The sequence below is a fragment of the Argiope bruennichi genome, chromosome 5 (genome assembly GCF_947563725.1).
Source record: "Argiope bruennichi chromosome 5, qqArgBrue1.1, whole genome shotgun sequence".
Lineage (NCBI taxonomy): Eukaryota > Metazoa > Arthropoda > Arachnida > Araneae > Araneidae > Argiope > Argiope bruennichi.
The window spans coordinates 118,943,143-118,966,765 of record NC_079155.1 but is presented as its reverse complement, the minus strand read 5'-3'; the positions used below and the strand labels follow the sequence as shown (position 1 = coordinate 118,966,765).

Sequence of the window (23,623 nt, the reverse complement as noted above, 5' to 3'; positions counted from 1 at the left end):
CAATAGCCTTTAAATAATATTTTATGCATTCTTTTCCAATGATCATATTTAATGAAATAAAATTCAGTATATTTTTAAAATTTTAAACTAATCTAATTTTTATTTAATTTTAATTTAATTGGGTTTATGTTTTTTAATAAAAAAATAATTTTAATACATTTATATACATATATAAAAATATATTTAAAACTAATTAAATCAAAATTAGATAAAAATTAATTTTAAATTAAAAAAAATTATTAAAATTTTGATTTAATTAGTTTTAAGTATATATTTAATAGAAATTTTAATTTTCAATTTATTTTATTCTTATATTTATTTTAGTTAATTTTAAGTAAATTTGCAATGAAAATTTAATCTAATTTATAAATTAAAGTATGAATGTATAATCATTCGACTGCGTTGTTTATGGATACAGCACGAATTGATTTATTCATATAACTGGGCAGAAAAAATAAAGTACACATTTATTTTGCGATGAATCAATCGTTTTAGAGTTATATTATTTCAAATTATAAGGTATAAATCCTCTTGATTTTATTTATTTTTTATTTAGTGTTTAGTTTTTAATATTATTTTTTAATATTTATTAATTATTTTTATCATTTATTATTTAATATTTTAGTATTTAGGTTTTATAACGCCACATTTGGAAGCAACACTAGGAATATTTTTTGAATTTCTATCAGACGACGAGGATGACACGTGAATCAGCAGCTCTTTCAAGAACATCCATATTCCACCACTAAGAAGAAATTTCTCGCAAGACGTCAGATTTTACAGGCACTAAGACCATATATATGATGGATCTTTAGCAGAATCGGGGTTTGAAACTGGAACTCTCCAATCTCGTAGCCAAGATTTTTACCACTAGAACACGGCAACCCTTAAGTTCGCTTGGATGATGAAAGATAGGAGACGTGTTTACATTTTTCCAGACAAGTTTTGGGCTAAACTATTATAAATTCATTTAAATAAATTTATTGTATATTTATGGTGTAGCACAGATATAAGAACAAGCATTAAATATTATTTGCAATTAAATTAATTTAAATGTTCTATTAATAAAAATCAACATTTTTTGTATATAACCTTTTTACTAACTTCATCCAAAGAAATCTTGTTAGATTTTCTATGCGTTCCTGCAACACAATTTTTCATGCAGATAATCAAAAATTATAAATTTTAATAAAATGAGATTTAGTACAAATTTAGAATTCCAAAATCTATAGATCTCATGTATAATCGATAAATTAAGCTATTGATGAACAAAATTTCTAGCGATTTATTTCAAGTATTGTTGAGAGCAATTATTGTTTCCATATATAATTTAAACAGTTGCATTAGTTTACTAAATACATTGCTTGATATGAGTTAACTCTTAATAAAAAATTTAAATAAATAATTTACAAAGTAAATGGTACTTTTTATACATAGCTTTATTTCTTAAACTACGCATGAAATTCTTAATTGATTTCCCCATAACTTCTTCCTTATTACATGGTAATTAGTTGTTAATAATCAAAATATTGAGCCATCATGATCTTTCTAACCAATTTCATAGCTTGAAAGATTTTTTTTTATAGACTGCACATTTACTGAACAACGAAATAGATCTCATACTTTTAATTTATATTATACTACAGTCTATATACTACCTTTTAGACTGATTAAATTTTATTCTATAAAAATATGAACTTTAAAAAGAAATTAAATCTTCTTGATCATTTTATGTAAAAAAAATTAACAGAAATAATTATTTTGACATTTCTGAAACATCAAGTACCCTTTTTCAATTGAAAAATTAGCTGGAATTTTAGCTATTTCAAGCAACATTATTCATTAAATTTGATGAAAAAATTTAAATTTTGTTTAGTTAGCACAAATAATATTAATTGTCTATCAATGTTTCACTTTTTAACTAATTACCCTAATGTTACTTTTGCTCCTTTTTTATTGTATTACATTTGGCATCATTTATGGCATGACCAAGTTTATTCCTTACCAAGAATGGAAAGAATGTGAAATGTACGTTTCAGGTATTCGAGACTATCACATTTGAATTTTTTTACCTTTTTAACGAATTTCAACGATTAATTTTTATTACAAAGCAGTTAGTAAAAGGAGTTAATTTTCGGAATTATTCGGAGTTCTTTTATTTTATAAAAAAATTGTATTTAATATTCATAAGTAAAATTTTACTGTTTATCTGCTATTTTCTATCCGCTGCTAATCGGATAATAATAAATAGTTAACTTTTCATCCTGCAATTTTCATCTTACCCTTATTTTATTGAATTCAATGTCTTCTGGCACATGCACAAAAGCGAGTAGGATTTTCGCAACCTGGAACGTCCACTAACTGTTATCCTTGAAAAATTTAACGATTGAAACATTCTCATGACAGATGAAAAATTTCATGGCCAGTTTATAAACAAATGCAATATTTCACAAAACCTTATTATAAAAAAAAAATTAATGAATATTAGGCTATTCAGAATTTTTATTGCTCACGTTAATCTTTTCGTTGAAATTGTCGGGAGACTGTTTTGCTTAAATTTATAATCAGCAAAATCATGCAAATTACATTTTACAATTGCGTATCGTTTATTCAGCTTAGAAAACAATTTTTATATTTTATATCATTTTATCTATAGCTATTTTTAAATCAAGAATCATTTGATATTTGAGAAAACTTTTGCATAAATATTTAAAATGAAGAAATAGAATAGGAAAAAGTCGAATAAAAATAAAATGAAACACGCTTTTCTTAAACTAAAAGTGGGAATGAATTCATGCATTCATTATTTAGCAAGGATTTTTAATCTTCGGCAAACAGCAAATTCGCAAACGCTGCTCATGAATATATAATAAGATAATTGATGCCGAGTAAATGAAATGGAAAAACTGCATTATTTGGATTATCGTTCTTTATTTTGTTTTGTACTACATTAATAATAAAACTGGAAAACCAAAATGTACTTTGCTTTCTTTTCCCGACTTTGTTTGGGATTTTCTAACTTTTCTTATTGTAAGCTAATGCAATTTTAGAATGAACAAAAAAAAAAAAAATGCTTTGACGATAAAAAAAATTTTCATCGCTTTCAATAATCTAAATCATGATAAATATTTATCGTTTTAATTTATTTTAGAGTAACATTAAATTAAAGGATATTTATTAAATCTAATTACTATTTAACAATAAGAATATTTTTAAATAAGCATGGGTTATTTAACCCTTTCTAGGGCCGTGGGAAGTATGATTCCCACCAAATTTATCAATCTTTGTATGAAATTATGTAGGTTGGCATAAGTTCTGACAATTTTTTTTAATAAGTCAGAAACTTAGATGTTTCAGTTCTTTATCTCACACAAATTGATGTGTCTTGATTTGTTACTTAATTATTCATTAACCATGTTAATTAATCAAATTAAATTTATCCAATAAGCTAAATGAATCCCTTTAATTATTTTAATTTCAAGCCTGAAAATATTTTAACATAATGACTAGAAAAAAATGGCCATTTAAAGGGTTAAAAGACTTTCTAGTTCATTACTCGTATATCGAAATAATATCTTCATACTTTAAAATAATGCTTTCGTAGATGTTTATTACGCATAATGCATGAATATTATGAAATTAAATTAAAAATAACAGAATATGTCAGGATAGAGAACCTGCGGAAATTGTCTCCCTAAAACTTTATCGCCAACTTTCTAATTAATGTGTTAACCAAGAAAACGCCTTGCAGAACAGTAGCATATAACAATCATTAAATTTTGAAGCGCGACTTGAATTTAGCATTTTTATTCAATCGAATGCTCTTTGACGCACATTTTGGCGATTAATTCCTGGTATGCGATTAATAATAGCCCAAATTGAAGTTATATTTTAGAAGCGTTTTTTCGAAGCGACTAAAACAACAACAAAAAAAATTAACACAGAACTATACTTGTAGTCATAAAAATATACCAAACTTGATTTATTTAAATTGCGCCCTTTTTGAATTATGAATTGATTTATTTTGAATTTATAACATTAAAATGTTTGTTAAAACACAGACCAACAAGCAGTCAGCCCTTTGTTAGATTTCTCTAAAAATTTGCTAGGTGTTTACACTATAGATGATACATCTATCAAATTTTATACATCTAGCACACTTTGTTTTATAGTTATGTTAGCTTATACCCGAACTGCCAGGCAAATAAACTTCTTTTGAATGGATTTTGCACAAAACTTAATAGGAATCTACAAATTGGCTTAAAGACTAAATACCAAATTACATTCGTCTAAATCAAAGCGTTTTTGAGATATATTTGTGACTGACAGACAGACAATGTCGAAAATGCATTTTTCGATTCAAGGAGGTCTGAAGCGTAAAGATTTGTCGAAGTCCCGAGTACGAATTTTTTGACGATTACAATACTTTCTCTAAACTTCGTATACAAGAAAGTAAAAAAAAAAATTAGAAAGAAAAACTGACATATTAACAAATATATGCTCATACTTTGAGAATATTCCAAATTTATACACAATATTAATTAATGCTACACATTATATTGAGGAAAACAACAAGATTCTGAAAATGGTTCGAATACTCTTCAAAAGCTCGTTATTTTACTACAAATTAGATTGACCCCAAACTGATAATTTTTCTTTTCAGTATTTTCAACCAATAATTCTTGTCTAAAATTAATTTACATTTCCAAAAGTAGATAGTTGCTCTGTACTTCAGTGCTACAATCATCTTATCTTTCATTTTTACAACTTATTTGCATTTTTTATTTAAGAGATGCCAAAATATAATTAAAAGTATTATTATATGAACAATATGGCAAATAAAACAATTCTTTCGTGTAGAGGAAATAATTTCTTCACCATTTTTGTTTAATTTGGAAAATACTTTCGCTACCATGACTGCCTCTTGCGATTCGGTCCTTCTGGCTAATTAGATACTTCCTTCTCTATTCTCTCTCGTAACTATAGTTGAGAAGGGATAATCTTATTAGATAAGTGCGAATTAGATAATAGGTGATAATCAAATGACGTCAGCAACAGCAAACGCGTTAGTTGAAACCATTCAAAGTTTTTGAAATATACAATTATTCGAAAGAAAAATTAGAAGTGCAAAACGTACCTTTAGGTATAAAGATTGAAATCCAAAAAATATAACAAAAAGTGATAAATTTCGGAAATATTTCTGAAGATTAGAATAAAAATGATTTCAGAATAAAATTAAGTTATAGTAAACTTCCTATGGTTTATTTTTATAGATGGGTAGTTTTGCTTGTTACTGAATTCCTGTAAGTAGCATTGAACTTTTGCATCTTAAAAAAGAACTAATTTGATATTGAGGTAATTAATAATAATGATTAGATTTTAATTTTGGCCATTTTTGTTTAAAGTTAGTATCAAAATTGACGTCAAATCATTTACTCCTAAAAATCATTTAATCCCAACATAAAAAAATATATTTAAATAGGATCAAAGATTTAATCTTCCAAGTCAAGTCATGATACATCACTTTCAAAAGAATAATTCATTTAATTCCAATTTTTAAAAAAGTTTTTATAATCCTATTTATAACTTTTCTACAGAATTTGCGAATACAAATGTACCTCTCTTCAACTTCTTATAACCTATTCTCCTAATATTGTTTGTAATTATGAAAAATTCATCCTCCAAATTTTTACAAAATTTATATTTTGGATCGCTAAATTTTTTAAATTTATGTCCGTCTGTGCTGATGATGATTTGATAACACAAAAACGCATGCATTTAAAACTTGCCGAATTCAGTTAGAGGATATAACCCAAAATTTTACATCAAAACTGTAAATGGACCAAATTTGGGAAAGAAATTGTCAGTAGGAAGATTGTTGGTTTGTCTTTGTCGTAAAGACATTACAGATCATAATGAGATCATCAGAAATGAGCCAAATAAATGAAATTTAGTATCAATACTTTGCATCAAATTATGGCTTCGTGACAAATAAATCAACATGAAATGGCTATGACTATGCTCCAGCATGCAGTCTTGAAATTTTTCATTATACGGCAAAACTGAACACAAAATGCTCCATAAAGCGGGGATAAAGTACAAAGCAAACTTCGTTTTTTTTTTTTTTTTTTTTCGTAATACCAGATTGTATTTATAGCTTTAAGAGTTCATGTGAGTTTTACGGAAGATACATAGTAATTTCTACATTGAAATTGGTGCTAAACTATTCTGAAATATAATCACCAATTTTTTCTCCAAAAATTGGTGCTTTTTAAACACTTTTTAGAAGCTACATTTTTTACGAATTCGAATATTTTAATTACATAGAAATATAAAATTATATATAATAAAACGCTAGAATGACTAATGTATGCTGTCATTTTTTTCGAATAAAATTTTACTTATATATTAAGCAATACATCTGGGTAATAACTTTTGAACGGGAGGGTGGTCATTTGTATCAAGTGACAACCTTTAGAAATTCTTTCAGTCACTGTATTTGTCATTCAGAAAAATTATAATTCATCATTACTTTTTTTATTAACAAATTATGTTATTAACAGTACTTAAATGATTCACATATCCAATAGTGACTTCATCCTCACTTTTCAGTCGTAAAAATACATCTATTGTCGCAAATAATTTTTTTTGCTTCCAGTAACTGCTGAAACAAATTTAATGTAAACTATGTTTTACTTAAAACTAACATTTTGAAACTAAAAACTAACTTAAAAACTAACATTAACATAACAAACCGACTTTTTGAAAAACCGGTTTTCGAATTTTTGCCAAAAAAAAAAAAAAAATAGAGTAGGGAAAAATATTTTATATAAAATAACAAAAAATGAAATCATTAAAGACAAAATATATATATAAAAAATTAAGGATTTATTTACATATTACTTACGCAAAATAACGAAAACTCAAACAAAAATTTCAAATAATATTTATATTACTTTCAGTAATTTTTATTTCTCCTAAGAAAATAGGGAAAACATAAAATATCCACTGAAGGTGGCTAAGTTTTGTTCTTATTTTGGACACAATATAGTCTGAAATTGGAAATACTCGTTCAACTAGCTACTGAACTTGATTTTATAGTTTTCATGGCTTCAAATAACAAATCTAAGATTTTTTGTTCTTTTATAAGTTACAGCAAATAATGAACATTCAGCTTTCAGTGTCATTGGATTTGTAAGTTTTCCTTCAGGGTCTTGAAGAAACTTATGAATGGATTTTTTCATGGCTTCTTTTAAAAAAACATTACTCTGATGAATAGTTTCTTCGATTTGTTCTTCATCAGAATCGGTTTCCACAAAAAAATTCGGAAATATTCTAGACAATATCTCTCCAGATAACTTAATAATTTCGATTTTTGAAGCTAAAGAAAGGACACTAGATTTCTTCGCTGAACTATAAATGTTTTGTGGATTTTGCAAATATAGCTAAAGAGTTGCTAATTCTTCCCTCTTCTTTCTTGAATTCGTTCTTCTAAAGAATATAATAATTTCAAACATATTTCAGTGTTTAAATTTTTTAGTTCATTTAACAGAAATTCAAATATACCTTCAGTTTATAATAAATTGGCATCTCGTCGCCCTAAGCCCTCAGCTGCTAGACGAATCGGACCCAACTGATAAAATTCAAAATATTTGTTGATTTTTTTTATTAAAGAAGAGGAATATCCAGACGTTCCGGAAAACCGGTCTTCTTAATTTAAAACCCGGTTTTTTAAACGTGACAAATTTACTTTAAAAAACCGGTTTTTTAAAACCTAGTTTGAAAAACCGTCAAACCCTAATTCTGAGAATTTCAAAAAAACTTTACTTTTACTATTCAGAATATTAAGACATATATGCATGATTCCGATTCGTTAAAAAAGTTCACTATTTATGAAAAAAGGTTTTATCCAAAAGCAATCGCTAGAAAGGAAAATTCAAACATGAAATTAATCATAATTATAGCTAACTAAAGAACCAAAAGGTTTTATAGCGATTTTTTTTTTACTCATCAAAAGAAATAATTTTAATTTTTTATTAAATAATGCAACGAATTCTCTAATAAAATTATATTGCATCTCATTTATGAGAATTTCTTTATATTACAGGTTTTTATTTTTATGTATATCAAACTGTGATCGAATATATTTAAATATAACTATATCAGTGGCGTATATTAAATTCCGTCATTTTTTAATATATTATCTTAATAGTTTTAAACATTGACGTTAAACCAGCCATTTTGATCTCCTTTAGTAACTTAAATTCAAAGTTTATACTTCATGTACACTTTTTTAAATAAAAACAGGAAAAATATTTAGTTTATTTAATCCAGCTTTCAGTATAAAGTATCTGCAATTGAACTAAATGTGTTTAATTAAATTGGGCGGAATACATCTATGCACCCATATATTATATCTATTTACAATTAATCATTGGAAAAGGAAACGTTATTGATGATTATAAATGATGATTGATGCATTGCTGTAATTGATCAAAACAAATGTAGTGACAGTATCGACCGACAGCAAACCCGCTTTTCCACAAAAGTGGAAAAAAAGTACCATTAATTTTAGAAAAAAAGAATTATTTGTTTTATATGTAAAACAACGTATTTTTTTTTAATGGACACAAATTTTATAAGTTTCTTTTCTAAAAATGTTATTAAAATAAGATCCATCCGAAAATTTTTGACAAATAGCCAAATTTGTGAACAATCGGCTGAAAGTCATTTTGCCACTCATTTCCACACATAATTGTCCGTGATTAAATTCAGAACTAGTGAAATTAGTTTATTTTATGACACTAAAAGTTTTTAAATTTGCGGTTCGAATATGAAAGTGGTAAAAAACAAAGAAATTATGCAATGACATTATCTGATATTATTGGTAATATTTCTCTATTTTGTTTACATAAGAAATTGCTTTAAATAAAGACTAATGATGCATAATAATCAAAGAAAAAATTATATGAACCTCAATAAAATATATTCCGAGTGAAACATGTCACACAGGCGCTGATTGAGTAAACGTTGTATTGCTTGCAAATTATTTTAAGACTAGCATAGCCAAAGTTGCACATGCAGTCCTTTTCATACACACACCACTAACTTTGTTCATCCCATTCATACTTCTTCAGTCCCCCAGTAGCGGCGAAAATTTATTGATTTTCTTTAAGAAATGAAACACTAGAACCGACCGGCGCGAAATTGCAAAAGTACTCCTCCAACAAATCACTTTTAAACTCTGTATTCAAGCCCAAATCTTGACAGAAAAAAAAAAAATTTGAAAGTTCAAAAATTTACTTACCAAGCGAAGTGAACGTTAGGCAGACTGTTACTGCCAGATCTAGAAGTTAGTCAGAACAGGCGAATATTTTCCCATTCGTTGGGGTAGAAGCCTCACCTGAAAGGAGCGTTTCGCAGCAGAGATCGTTTGGTCGAAGACTTGGGTTGGATAGGTGTCCCCCTTCCGAACGAAGTGAATCGCCCATCGCAGCGATGCCAGCGACATCTGTGCGGACCAATCGAGAGTGTTGTCTCAAGTTTTAAATGTCAGCTGGGGAAAATCGCTTTTGTTTCACATTGCCAATGAACGGAAGGATTAATCGATATGTGCTTTGATATCTCGAATGGTTTTACAGTAGAGCGTAGCTAATGGGAATGTCAACAAAGCGAAATCTAGATGGACCGAATCAAGTGTTACTATTGGCCTTCATAGCTGATGCCACCCGCATATAGGGGGGAAGCGAACAAACCCCGAACACATCCCGCGCGGTTACGCAGTTGGAAATGTTTTGTAACTAGTTTTAGAATTGATTATATTTGGATGCATTCATTCAACCACGTCCATTTCAAAGACCAACAAGGGGAGCTAATACACTAACTCTCATTTCTGTGACCTACAGGTGAAGAATGTGTACATTTATAGAATTAATTAGGCATTTCAACAAGTGCAGTATCAAAAATTAGCAAAAATATATACAATATGAAATCAATCACTTAATTCTTCGTATTGTTAAGGAATAATGTGCAAAGCAGTCTTTTAATTTATTACGTGTGCAGTCTATTTTCAGAAAACTTGCAAACAACTTATATGTCAACAGATATTAGGACAATTTTTATTACTATTACAACATTTAAGACACTTTTTAAAAAGTTATTTTAAAATGCTTTTTTTAAAGCTAACATTTTCCCCCCATATTCATGTGCTGCATAAGAGTGAAGACTTCATAGTGATAGATACATAAAAAAAAAATTATGAAAAGTAAAAATATGATGTTCGAAACTTTCATGCATGTTCTTTCTTATGAGAAATCTGATTATAATGAAATATTTAGTTTTAGATTAGTTACATTAACGTCTCATTTTGAAGCAACTCCAGAGATGTTTTTGAACTCAATCAGATGAAGAGGATGGTGCTTGAGTTAGCACCTCCTTCCAACTATTTATAATTACACCAGCAACCATGTTGTGCCCCGATGTATCTAATGTACGCTTTAACGAGGCTTATACGGTTGTTCATCGCTGAAATTTGGCATCCTTTGTCTCCAAAGCCTTATTCCCAAACCACCACAGTCCTTTTATGGTATGATTCGAAACAGGAGAAGATAATCCTATATTCTTAGAACCTAAGAACGAAATTAACATTGCTTCACAAAGTCAGCTCAAAGAAATGGGTTTTGAAGAAGGTTGAATCGGGACCGTATAGAATTTTATCTATTTCCGTGCAGTCCCGCACATTTTATTGATGATCAAGAGATGGCCAAAAAAATCTATGGAGTGCTGATGATTAAAGTGAAAATGTTTGAAGGACTCTATAAAAAATGTTTGGAGCCTTCTCAGGGAAAACGGCATTCCTAATATTTAAAGCATAAGGAAACAAGAAAAATTCAGTTCAATTTTTTTTTGTTCGATAAGTGACGTTGCAGTTTATTAAAGCCTTTTTTTTTCTCGTATACGAAGTACAGAGGAAATATTATAAGTCAAAAAATTGAAATTCGAGATTGATTTCCACCTTTTAGTCCTCACTGAATTAGAAAAATACACTTTTAAAAATGTGTCAGTCTGTGACAAAAAAAAAAAAACGTTTGAAGCTAGATGAATGAAATTTTATATAAGATCTTTACATAAAATTTGTAGATTTAAATCAAAATTTGAGCCAACTCTAAAGAAGTTTGTGTTTAGAATAGGAGAAATCCGAGTTATAGTTCTACGAAGAATTCACTGAATGTATACAACAAAAACGCCCAAACGTTCTTCATTGATGCCATACGGAAGCTTTTAGAGGTCTACGTTTACTTAGATGTTCTAATCGTCTTCTAACTACATTTCAAAATGATGGTCAGATCCAAAATAGCTTTCGTACATCTATAAAGTAGGATACCATTGGGCGAAACAAATGAACAAAAAAAAAGTATAAATCAAATATGGCAGAAATAGAGCATAATTTTCACTGGGGAATATTCTAGTTCAGTTTTAATAAATAGAAATATTTATTTTTAAACCAAACAAACAGATTCTGAAGGCCATAAGTTCCGTATGGAGAGAATCAATACATTAATTGTTTCAACTGAAGATAATGATAGATATGTTTAGTGCTACAAGCTGATACAACTTCAGAAATTCATAGTGCAGACTGCACTGTGTGTTTACCAACAGTCTTGGTGAATGAAATAAGAACAAAATCAGAACAGTTACAAACTTTTTATTTGCTGAAGCATATCAAGTCACTTTATTGTTATAAATTAACAAACGAAAGTTGAAGCAGAAAATCAGAGGTATATTGGCAGAATGCTTAAGAAATTATATATATATATATATATATATATATATAGTTTGTAATGCACTTTAAATGTAAATATACGGTAACACTAAAACATTTGCTTCCTTGCAGTACGATATCCTCTATGCCCAATGTTCGCGTACACTTCAACCACAACTAATCACTAAAATTAGTTTCACCAACTAATGATCCAGTAATAGAAAAAAATGGAATACCAAATGCGAAATAAAAAATAATATTGAAAGAAAATTTAAGCAATAACTTGCAAATGAAGTGAAGATATTATGAATCAGCACAAATATAAAATAATAATAATTACAGGCATCAGATCATTAATCTTTGCTAAAATCTAGAATACAAAATGTAAATAAAAGGTTATGCTTACAAACCCATGCTTAATTTTTATTCTTGTTTAGTTTTATTCACTCACCGATAAATTAATCAGTTTAAATATTAAAAATCTGTCACAGTTGTTAGATGCAAAACAGAAGGATTTAGTTCGCATCCGATAATGATATAGAACAAGATGGCAGTGATATTTTTTAACTCCGCCCAATGTCACAGACGAATATTATATTATAGATTGTTATTTAAAATCTGATTGATTCCTTATTACTTTGTCTCGTACCATCTGAATTCAGGTCTTTCATTAATTCTATGTTAGAAAAGAATTTTTAGAGAAGGTAAGCTTCTTTTTCCCAGTATTTTTTTTTTCTCTTCCAGAAGAAATTTTCAAATAAATAGTTCCTTTAAAGGAAGAAATGTTAACAAAAGATTGATGATGTGAAAAATATTGAAGCCCCTCATTTACTTTTGATTCGGACTTCTCAATAGGTGCACAAAAGATTGCGTGAGGAATACGAAATAAAAAAAAAGCATCCAACAAGCTGTTGAATAGAAAAAGTATTAAAGAGCAAAAAATATCTGGCGATACAAATGCGAATTCTGAAGAGAAGATGGAAACACTTGCACAAGAATTCTAAAAAGAGCAAAAAGTATCACTGCCAGTAAAAAAAAAATGCCAAACTTATTATCAAAGTCAACAAGACCTGCAAGAGGCAGAAAAAGAAGCCTATGAAGTTCCTAAAAATAAATCTTATCATAACATGCATTCATATAGAATGAAGAGTTTCTCTGTTTTATTTTCTTGTATATTTCTTTTGTATTTAATAACAACCTGTTTTAAAAATTTATTTGTGAATTGGAAAGTAGCTTTTATATATTTTAATTTTGTTTTACTTTTTAGTTTTTCAAATTTCTTGATTTTTTTTACTTTCAATTTCTTGCTGGTGAGTAAAAATAAGGCTCTTAACGTATAAGGATAAATCCTGAGGAAAAAATATCGAAAAATCCACTTTCGATTTATTCAAATTTCTTAAATAATACGGATATAAATTAATTCTACATAAAAATAGAGTAGCAATTGGAAGAAAAGCTTAACCCTTTACACTGGGAAAAGTAATCCGATGCATAATTATTCACCTAACACAAAGGTTTATTAATTGTAACGAAAAATAAATATATATAATTGTTTTAAGTTGAATTTCCATGAAAAAATATTCAACCTTTTTACCATTCTGTAGGCGTTTTTAACAATCAAAATTAAAATAACAAAGGAATAAAAAGTCGAAATGATGCATCGTCTTGAATGGTGAGTGAGAAGCACCATCCGACTGCAAAGGGTTAAAATTTGCAAAACAAATTTGATGATTAAGGAAGCTGAAAAACAAGATTGCACCATCTGGAGGGATTTAATGATGATACTGCTTTCACGTTATACAAATGTGTAGAAATGAGAAAGATCTTAAAGGACGTGATGACATTATATTGCTGGAAATAACGAAATTGGTTCAAAATAAATTCGAACTATCATTTGAGTTTTCTCGTAGATTTAAGAAGAGAGCAAGAAGCTGAAGTACGTGATTACATTATTTCAGGGATGGCGACTCGATTGCAATAGTTTTTGGAGATATCCTCTCGAGTAAATCCACAAAATGGAAGAAAATAGAGGAAAATTGATCTCTCGCCAAGATGGTCGTGATTTTTTTTTCTCTACTTTCTTCCAGTCGTTCAAAGCGTCTCATTTCAATCTTGATCGGGTTGATGCAGTTACTGAATTGAAGTTTCAAAGTGAATCATAAAAGTCTATTCTTTTCAGACCAAAATCGATATTAAGAAAGTCAACATCTTAGAAAAGAGCAGAAAATAACTCTTTCCTCTAGAATTTGTAATAACTGCCTATTCAGTTTAAAAATTTTTTTATTGTTGTTAGTAATTCGTATTCTGTTTTGATTGATTGATTATACACTTACATGAGAGGGGAAATATGTATTTTAAATTATTAATTCAGTCTATAATAAACATGGAAGTATAGTCATAGAATTCTTTTGGAAATGAAGTAGGGATTGAAAGTTATTTTATTTATACCAATTTATAAAGCGGAATGTGTGTATATGTGTGTGCGAAGTGTGTAAATTGGCGCTCTGCAGGCCGAACCATTTGATATTTTAGCTATCAAATATAGCACATGAAGAGGAGGAATGTACATCTTGAAATGATGTTTTTGAAACTTTAATTAGAATTTTAATTAAAAATTAAACGAAATTTGTATGTTTTTCCATCATAACTTCCAAAAATATAATTTCACAAGAATAATTTTTACAATGTTTTAAAGTAAAAAAAAAAAAAAATTTTCAATAATGTCAATTTAATTAGAACTTTGAAACTTCCCTTATAGAGGGCTGTGCATGTCAGGAGAAATTTGACTGAAAATTGTGGGCAGAGATGTGTTGCCGAGTGAAACAAAGGTGACAAAACAAATAAAATGGTGTTATGGATTCTTCGAAATAGGTTCAGTACACAAGTATCAGTATCCAAGTTTAGTCATCAAAAAATGTTATGTAATCAACCTTCACGATCAACTGAAAAAAAATGCATATGATGCAATGTTATGTTGTGAATTTTTCAAAGATAATATTGATTTTAATCATGCCACAATGGATATGCAAAGGCAACTTGCATAGCACTAAAAAGTCAATCACTCGGATGAAATTTAATTACTATCTAGCTTTTATTGTATTTACCTAGTTCCAAATACTCCCGTGTATCCGGCCTAGTGTGACGGACGGGTGGGCCGGATAAATAAAACGCCGGATAGGCCGAAGTTCTTTGAATTCATTTCTTTGCTCACCAATACCAAAAGACAAAGTTTTTATACCAAAACTCGCTATTATAATACGTATTTTTTCACTTCTTATTGAGTACTAAGCCCTCCATTTATCTGAAGCCACGTATAATGTTAACGCTTCCGCTGGCAGGAGAATCATATAAGCAATTGCTGGTAACGTGTCGATTTAATATAGTTGGCTCTGTACTGGTAGTTTATATATGTTTATATTGTACATCTTGAAATTTACATTCAAGATGTACAATATCTTTTATCGTAATGCATTGCACGTTTCAAGGATTTATTAGAAAATAAAGTAAGTTAAAATGTAAACAATTTGTTGTTGTTGTTTCTTATGGCACTTGCCATGAACAAGCCCGCTGTTATGAAGACAGCGATTTTAAGCCAGAGGGAGGAGCGTCTCTAGTTTTTAGTAACCCCAACTAAGGCCAAGAGCACGACTTAGCTACTCACACATCACATTCGCTTGCACAACCCCTTTCTACAGGGGGGAACATTCACACATCTCACAGATAGAACAGACCGAACCGGGACTCGAACCCAGGCCGCCCAGAATACGGGGAAGACGTGTTACCCCTATGCCAGGAAGCCGGCTGTAAACAATTTCTATCCTTTAACTTAAATTTTGTTCTGTAATGGATAAATTAAATGCAGAAAACAAACAAAACATTAACGTAAATCGAAGGCCTAATTCTTAGGAAAATTGACTCAAATAGATTTTACTTTTCACTGATAAATGATTACACATACATGAAAAGATAACCATAAGACAAGAGTCAAAACTTAGTTTTTATTTATTGAAAGAGTCCTTAATAGATTAATGCTTCTGCATTTTAGCTCCCTTCCGCAACTCCTATCTGGAGCAGAGGCAGCAACTGAGGTTCAATGAATGAACTCAGATAACAACTGATGAAACAATGAAAAACGAGATTCTCTTTTCCTGTCACAACTTATATTTTGCACGCGACACGTAGGAACAATGTCATAGCAAACGCCCGCTTCCGATGCCTTGGTAGTGTTGCCAATGCAATACCTGGCCCTCCTCATTTAATTACGATAAAAGAAAGCTAATTCGAATAATCGCGAACCGGATACTCGGGAATGTATTGCATATTCCACTGTATATGTTGACTGTATTGACATCCTAAACCCAGAAAAGATACATTATTAAGCTGTAAGCTTATTCAAGAGAAATTCCACGTTGTTCCATCAATACTTACTGGCTGCAGCTACCAATTGTTGGTGAACGTATTTCGTAATACTGGCAGTAGTTTTGTTCACTTGGTACTTTTGGCTTCTAGGTCTTTATTAATCAATAACTATTACCTCAAGACTACCTGTCACTAATAACTTTACGCAAATTTGTCTTGGCAAACAAAGACATTTTAACCATATACTATCTAAACTGATGCAGTTTGAACTATAATTCTTCTTCCACTTTTAATAAATCATTTTATTTGGAAGAACCTAATATATTAATCTTGATGTTCGTCGATGTTTCCCTGCTATGATGTATAAATCAGTCTTCTATTAGTCATAAAAGAATATGAACGATTTTTGTCGACAAAGCAAATGGCTTGTAAAACAAATATCTGGTTATTTATGAACTCAAATAATGTTGTAATTATAAATTAAATTGACGAAATTTTTGAAAAAACAAAGATTAAAATGATATCTTTATGTTTTTATTTATCATTAGTAAATTGGATTTATTTCTAATGCTTTTGTATTGTAATTTGCATGGATATAACTAAAAATATTCTTTATAAATCTGTACAACAATTTAAAATTGCAGTATTACAAGAGGGCGCTTTCTTATCTTAAACACTTGCTTCAGAGACGGTTTCCTACAATTTTGATAAAGCAGTTTTCATGGTGAACATTATTTTGGTCCCTTTCTGAAGCCATTATCCTATACTAGCATTTAACAATGATATCTTGTAACTGGAGATAATTCAACTCATGTTATAAACTAGAGGGAGCTTTCTTATTTCTACTTCCCTGCATATTAACCCCTTCGCTTCCAATGGCGTGTCAGATTCGTGCATCGAATTATTGAATTTTTAATTTTAAATCTGGAACAATGTGAAAATATTAACTAATTTAAAATAAAAAATCGAATTAAAAACGATTAGATATCTCAAATGCCAGTTTGTTATTACAGAAATTAAATTAATAACAGATGTCCCAAATAGATTGTGTTATCTAATTAGAATTTTCAATAAATTCATAGATAAAGGGGTTAATACAAAAAAACTCGTTTTGTGCTTCGTAGTATAATGATAAGAGCTGCATATTCAATTTAGGCGCTTTCTTTTTGAGTGATTATTTTTAGAATTTGTCGGCCATAATGTAAAGCCTAAATACCAAATTCACTTATCTATTTCATTATGTTTAAATTAACGCCTTCACAAACATGGGGATTGGCAGACTTGCAAATAGTGGTGCATCTTTTCCAACTTTTAACACAGATCTAAAATTCATCCATTATCGATGCATTTTTGATTTATGATCTTCAAATACAGATGAAGTAATAAACATGCAGACATCCTTTTCCTGACCGGATTTCTTTAAAAAAATGACTGAAATCTACAAATTTGGCTCGAAAACCCATCCAAATTTAATCCTTTTAACTCCTTCCGTTTTGGAATTATCCTGTTTACAGATCAATAGACGGATGTAATTCCATTTTTTTTTTCGGATTCCTGAATGCCTAATGAACGGGGTCATTAGGTATGCATATCTCGAGTTTATTATTATTATTTTTTATTTTTACAATATTTTCTCTTTGCGTATGTGCTATACGAGGAAAAAAATGCATCTTAAAACATCCGATATTAACAGAGCATTACCATTTTGAAAAAAAAGATCAAGGTTTGCAAATTATTATCACTGAAAGCATAAACCTTGCGAATTATTATTAGATACATAATGCAGATACATCATTTTTTTAATTGTACGTTATGTTTTTACAGATTCGTGGGCAGTATTTATTAATGCAGTCAAATTGCACTCAGACATTTAAAAAGACAAATACAGTAATTTTCTGAAATAAAAAATGGTATTCAAAAGACATCCCTATATTTGCTTCAGGATATTAATTCAAATAAAAGGCGGAAGGAATGAAAAAGCTGCAACATAATTTTTCGGTATTAAATAATAGGCAAGTAATTTGAGAAAAATTTAAAAATGAAAGCTGTAGATGATTAAAAATCTATGCAATAAAATGCCGGAAGACAAAATAGTGTTACGAAATTTCCGAGTTCGTTTGGATAGTGGAAATTATATGGTGTGGAGAACGCTCAATCAGCAGGCGGCAGTAGAAAAAAAAAACGACGTTTATGTACACGAAGACACTAAAAGCACAAAGCATTCGGCAGCACAAAGACGACAACTATATACAGCACAAAGAAGACAATTATCTTCAGCCGAGACGTGCACACAACAAGACTCTACTGCAGACAGTAGCGCACAGCTTAGTTCAACACTAGCTTGACTCCGTCGCTGCTCTGCTAATCTCTGGAAGACTCGTTCTTCACCGTCGATTCCGACTACTCCCGGCAGCTGCAGACTGCCTCCTTTTATAGGTCTCAGGAGGCCGGGCTAGAAGCCTCTCAACCAATCAGGAACGTTCGAGGCGTATCTCGGTTCCTAATGGACGTATCGGGAAAATTCTCGATGTTTCGGGTATAATCCATTTTGGCGCCAAAGTCGCCAAGTTTGTGGCCAAGCTCTGGGATCTCCGACGCGATACCCAGACTTCGTCCAATACAGATGACTGTAAAACAGCCTTTCTGATGATGGAGCCAACTATGCTGGGAAACAGTATCACAGATTCGTAATAATAGTTTAATTAGATAAGGGATACATTTAAAAAAGTGTAAATTTGAAAACCACAATCATAGAAAAAGGCCTGCATCTTTTTCTTTTTTCCCCTATCTATCCAAATTCACATGCTGAAACAAATTTTATACTAAAAGTATTCTATCATTTCAGATGTTAGTATAATATCAATTAAAAAAAAACTAGTAAAAATTAAATTTGAAAGAATTTTGTCTCGATTATTATGCCACAACACATTTGACTTAATTACTCTAGAACTATTTAATGTTTTTCGAGAACTAGTCGCCATAAGACAAATTTTTTAAGTTCTTTTCCAAATTTAATTTTCATTCATTTTCCCTTCCCTTAAGATTTATATAATTTTATTTAAATGTGAAAAAAATAAGATTTTCTAATTTGTCATCCCTTCCTCTCATATCCGGCGCAAATAAAGTGAATTATTATTAAATGGCCAACTTCCATGGCAATTCGACTGGGCTACATTCTGTGATTTGGAGCTCTGTTACAAGTTATATAGATGTCGCCTCAAATACTTGCGAGTTTAACAAAAAAATATTTCTTCGATTATTCAAAAATCTTTCATTCAATAAGGAACTAAAAAGCGAATCCAAATGAGAAAGAAACTGTTGAGAACATAAAATCACAATGGATTAATTCTTATCAAATCCGAAAGATATCGCTGCGAAATTTCTCCCCCTTTCGTTTAAAGTAATTGGTAGTATAGCCGTGGAGCGCGCTTTGTTCATTAGATACGCTGATCAAAATGGAGTTGGAGAACAGGAGGATTTTCTTAGGACACTCAAATGATGTCTGAGCATACATTTGCTTAATAGCTATCAGCTAAGTGGAGACCTCTTTTATGTAATAACCCCTTAAGAACATGGACTGTCATTGCAGATTTTGAGATGGAGGGGGAATTTTTTCCAAAGATAAGAAAAAGACCAGAGAAATTCGTTCCAATATTCTGAGGTACCTGAACTGAAATGATTACAGGAATGAGAGGCTTAATGCATTTCCCGATAGCACATGGAGTGTATTAGAGGAATATTGTGAATTTTGAGGAGGTTTTCTTACAATGGTGGCCTGTTCCTTGTTTAACAGAATGATAGGTGTTCGGGAAGATGAGGAGGAAGGTCAAATATTGATCATTTTATGGCTAAGGCCAACCCCTACGAAGAGGATATCCGTTCGGTGAATCGATCGATGTTATAGACGGGTTATAAGACAAACCACAACAAATCTACGGCAGCAATGAGCCACAACAAATCTTCTCAATACTGTTTCATTCAGTGGTGGAGGGGTGGTCGGCTATACGCAAGAAGAAGTGCATGGAGAGGAATCCTGTCGATACTGCTTCGTTCAGTGGTGACGGGGTGATTGTTGTATACAATTTAAAGAAGTACATGGAGTGGCAACGACTCCAAAGAAAATAATTTTCCCATAAAAGTTCTCTTTTGATGAAAAAGGATGACTGAAAAATGCTGAACATTCAATGATCATCATTGCTGCAATAGTTAATTTAGTAAAAACAAGTCTTCGAAAGCAAGTGTAACCTTAATCCACATGTGGCCAAAATAAACACTAACCTACTAATAATATTTCATTGCGTAGCCCATGAACACCTTCCTTGCAGTCTTCATATCTCCCCAAGTGAATTGTAATCACTGAAAGATGAAGGGCTCATCTGTGTCAAAGAAGTGAAATACACCATAAAAAACTGTATCCATCAACCTGTACCATCCATCTAGGAGTTTTTAAAATTTTCCATTTCGTTTCTAAGTTGGGAAGAAGATTTAAACAGATAAGTATACAATTGTCAGTCGCTATTATTTGACAATGATGTATTTTACGTGCGAATTGTATTTGCTATATTCTGTTATTATTCAAATGTTTTTCAATTATAAACGCAGTCTCATTTTTATTTGGAATATTAACAATTTTTATACCATACATCAAATCTTTTTTTAAAAGAATTTCCTTTTATATCTAAACTAAATAATATTTTACTTCTCTCTTTTCCAAGAGGCAACATGGTAATGATTCTTTTGTCTGTAATCAGTAAATACTTTCCGTCGTGAAATGCACGGAGAAAAAAATAAATCACCCAACTGATAAATGTTTCCGATAACCTGTCATCTTATTTGTCTGGTGCTGTCAAGCATCTTCCGATAGGAACTTTTGATGGCACGAAGTTTTTACTAAATCTTTGGAGAGGGAATGCGAAATTCTAGGTCAAAGTGCTCTATTTTTAGCTACTAAAGATAACTTTTTCAAAAATATGGATCGCGAAATTTTTGAGGCGAAAAAGTCTGTCCCGGGTTTTATAATAATTTTTAAAATCATTTGACAGCTATAAATTTACTAGTGGGAAAAGAAAAATCAGAAACTTTATCATACCAAGTAATGACATTTACTCGTTTTTTGATGTTAGAAAAATTGCTTAAGAAATTGTTTTATAGATTTTAGGCCTAGTGAGTAATTTTTTTTTTTTCATTTTCTAAAAAAAAATAATACTTCTAAAGTCAGATTTCTGATTTTCCTTTAAAGCGTTTTGAAATAATAATTTGAAATAAAAGTTTATTTATTTCTTGCAGGTCCGGCATGTGATGAAGAAATTAAAATATATATTGGTTTGACGCTTTTATTCTTCTTCGTTTGCACTCGATGAATTAATAGAGGTAAAAAGTAAAACAAATAACTGAAAATGAAGATTTGCTAAGGAAAATAGACATAAATAATTATTTTAGAAATTGTCTCACAGATAATGAATGGCCTTAAAATCTGAATTTACATAAAACTAATTTTTAAGATTCTTTGTATCTTAATTTAGCTTTTTGTGAGATTAAAGAAGAAACAAAGCTGCTCTGCAAATAAGGGATGAAGATTTTGGCTCTTTTCCAAATATGTGAAGAAGCAAAACTTTCTCCAGTGGATAATCTGGAGATTGACGGGGAAAGGCTTTGAACACATTAAAAAAACTATTAAATTGAAAATAAATAAATAAATTTATTTTGAAATTTCATTATTTCAAAGTAGAGAAAAATGATTGAATTAATCATTGTAAAAAATTTTTGAAAGCTGAAATAATTAGAATGTTGGATATAGACATTTTAGTTTCATTGCTTAAAATTTCTTGGGAAAAAATGATTAAACTATATATTTTTTTTCAAACATTAGTAAATTACGTTAGGAATATAAATAAATTTATTTTGAATAATAATTGTTTTCTATCTTTTATGCCGCATGGATATGTTTTCTATAATCATTAGAAATGATATTATAGGCCAGGGACGGCGAACCAGTGGCACGCGTGCCATTGATGGCACGCGACACTATATTTTGGGCACGCCGCCGATCAAAACGGTTTGCATTTTAAGGGTTGCAAAACGGCTTGAATGCGACTTCATTTGATAAACTAAATTTGCCCCAATTAGATTGGTTGGAAATCGAAGAATTTGAAATGCAACTTTTGAATTCCAGTCTAGTTCAATGTGGATTCAAAAATTTATTGAAATCAGGGAAAAGTTGGAATTGATTGAAACAGAAAGGTTAATAAGCAACATAAGTAAAAATGCCAGTAACGAAGTTTTGGAAACATAGAATTCGATTCAAACATTTAACTGTTTGAGGAAGCTGGCCCATGCAATTTTAAGCATATTTTCATCTATGCCTACGAATCATTTTCAGAGAGGAATAACATTAAAGACTCACTTAGAGACCGTTTGGCTAATCCTAATATAAATCATTTGTCATCTAATATGCAATAACAGAAGTCACATTAATGCTACTTTAATTTGAATTACACGTGTAACTAAAACATTTACTATTATAAAGTGAAAAATGTATTTTTTTCGTAGTAAATAAAGAGTTTTGAGTTGTAGTATTTAGTTTTATTATCTTTAAAAAAAATCACTTGCCAAATTATTCTAAGGCACGTCTATATCTCATTAGAAATTTCTTTAGAAAAAATGACGCATTGATTCATGAAGGTTCGCCACCCCTCATGTAGGCGAATAGGTGCCAAAATGACATAAAATGCTGAACAAAAATGTTCCATAATTAGTAAAATTGGTGTTCTGAGGTCTATTAAGCCATCATTTCGACTATATTCGGGCCACATTTCATGGTTATTAGCACGCTAGATTTATTTGGAAGTGCAAAAAGTACATACACTTCTTTTATAAATATAGACATAGCCTAGGAAACTCTTCATGCTCGACAAATATGCAACAAGAGCCTTACCGATAATAGTTCATTGACGGTATTTAACAATTTCACAATTATAGTAAAAAAATGGGTTTTCTCAATTACATTATCAATAAAAATATAAGAACACTTTTAAATGGATTTGTTGTAATACGGCCAAGCCTTTTGTTTTACCCCATTTTACATAAATCGTAGACAAATAGAAGCATTGCTTTTAGGTTTGAAGTTAACATGATCTTATAAATATCCATCGTAAATCTGTCTCTCTGGCTGTGAATATTAAAATTATAAATAAAATGAGGTAATTAAATGTTGCTTTGCCCATTATTTTACTCATTACAATTATAAATATGTAACAAATTTCATACTAAGACCCAAAAGCGGTTCATTGTCTGCTTTCAGTATATAGAATCCATTTGCATTTTTGAAGTTCACACTGGAATATTCAATATTTTTATGAAATATATTACATAAATCAATAAAGTTATGAAACTCGTCAAAATAGTAAAAAATGCATTGCAAGTAACATTTTTTCGATTAAGTTTCTAAAAGATTGTTGAGCCGTCTTCAAACGAAATAAATTTGCTTTTTTAATTACAATATAG

At 30.0% G+C, this 23,623-nt stretch overlaps 1 protein-coding gene across 1 annotated transcript in view; it reads right to left on the bottom strand.

Annotated features, from left to right (window-relative positions):
• The window catches only part of LOC129968582 (protein qui-1-like), a 239,599-nt gene extending 230,086 nt beyond the window's left edge, over positions 1–9,513 (bottom strand). The window contains exon 1 of the mRNA XM_056082613.1: positions 9,308–9,513. The gene's annotated coding sequence lies outside the window, so the exon portion shown is untranslated. The remainder of the gene's footprint in view (positions 1–9,307) is intronic.
• Positions 9,514–23,623: the final 14,110 nt, after the last annotated feature.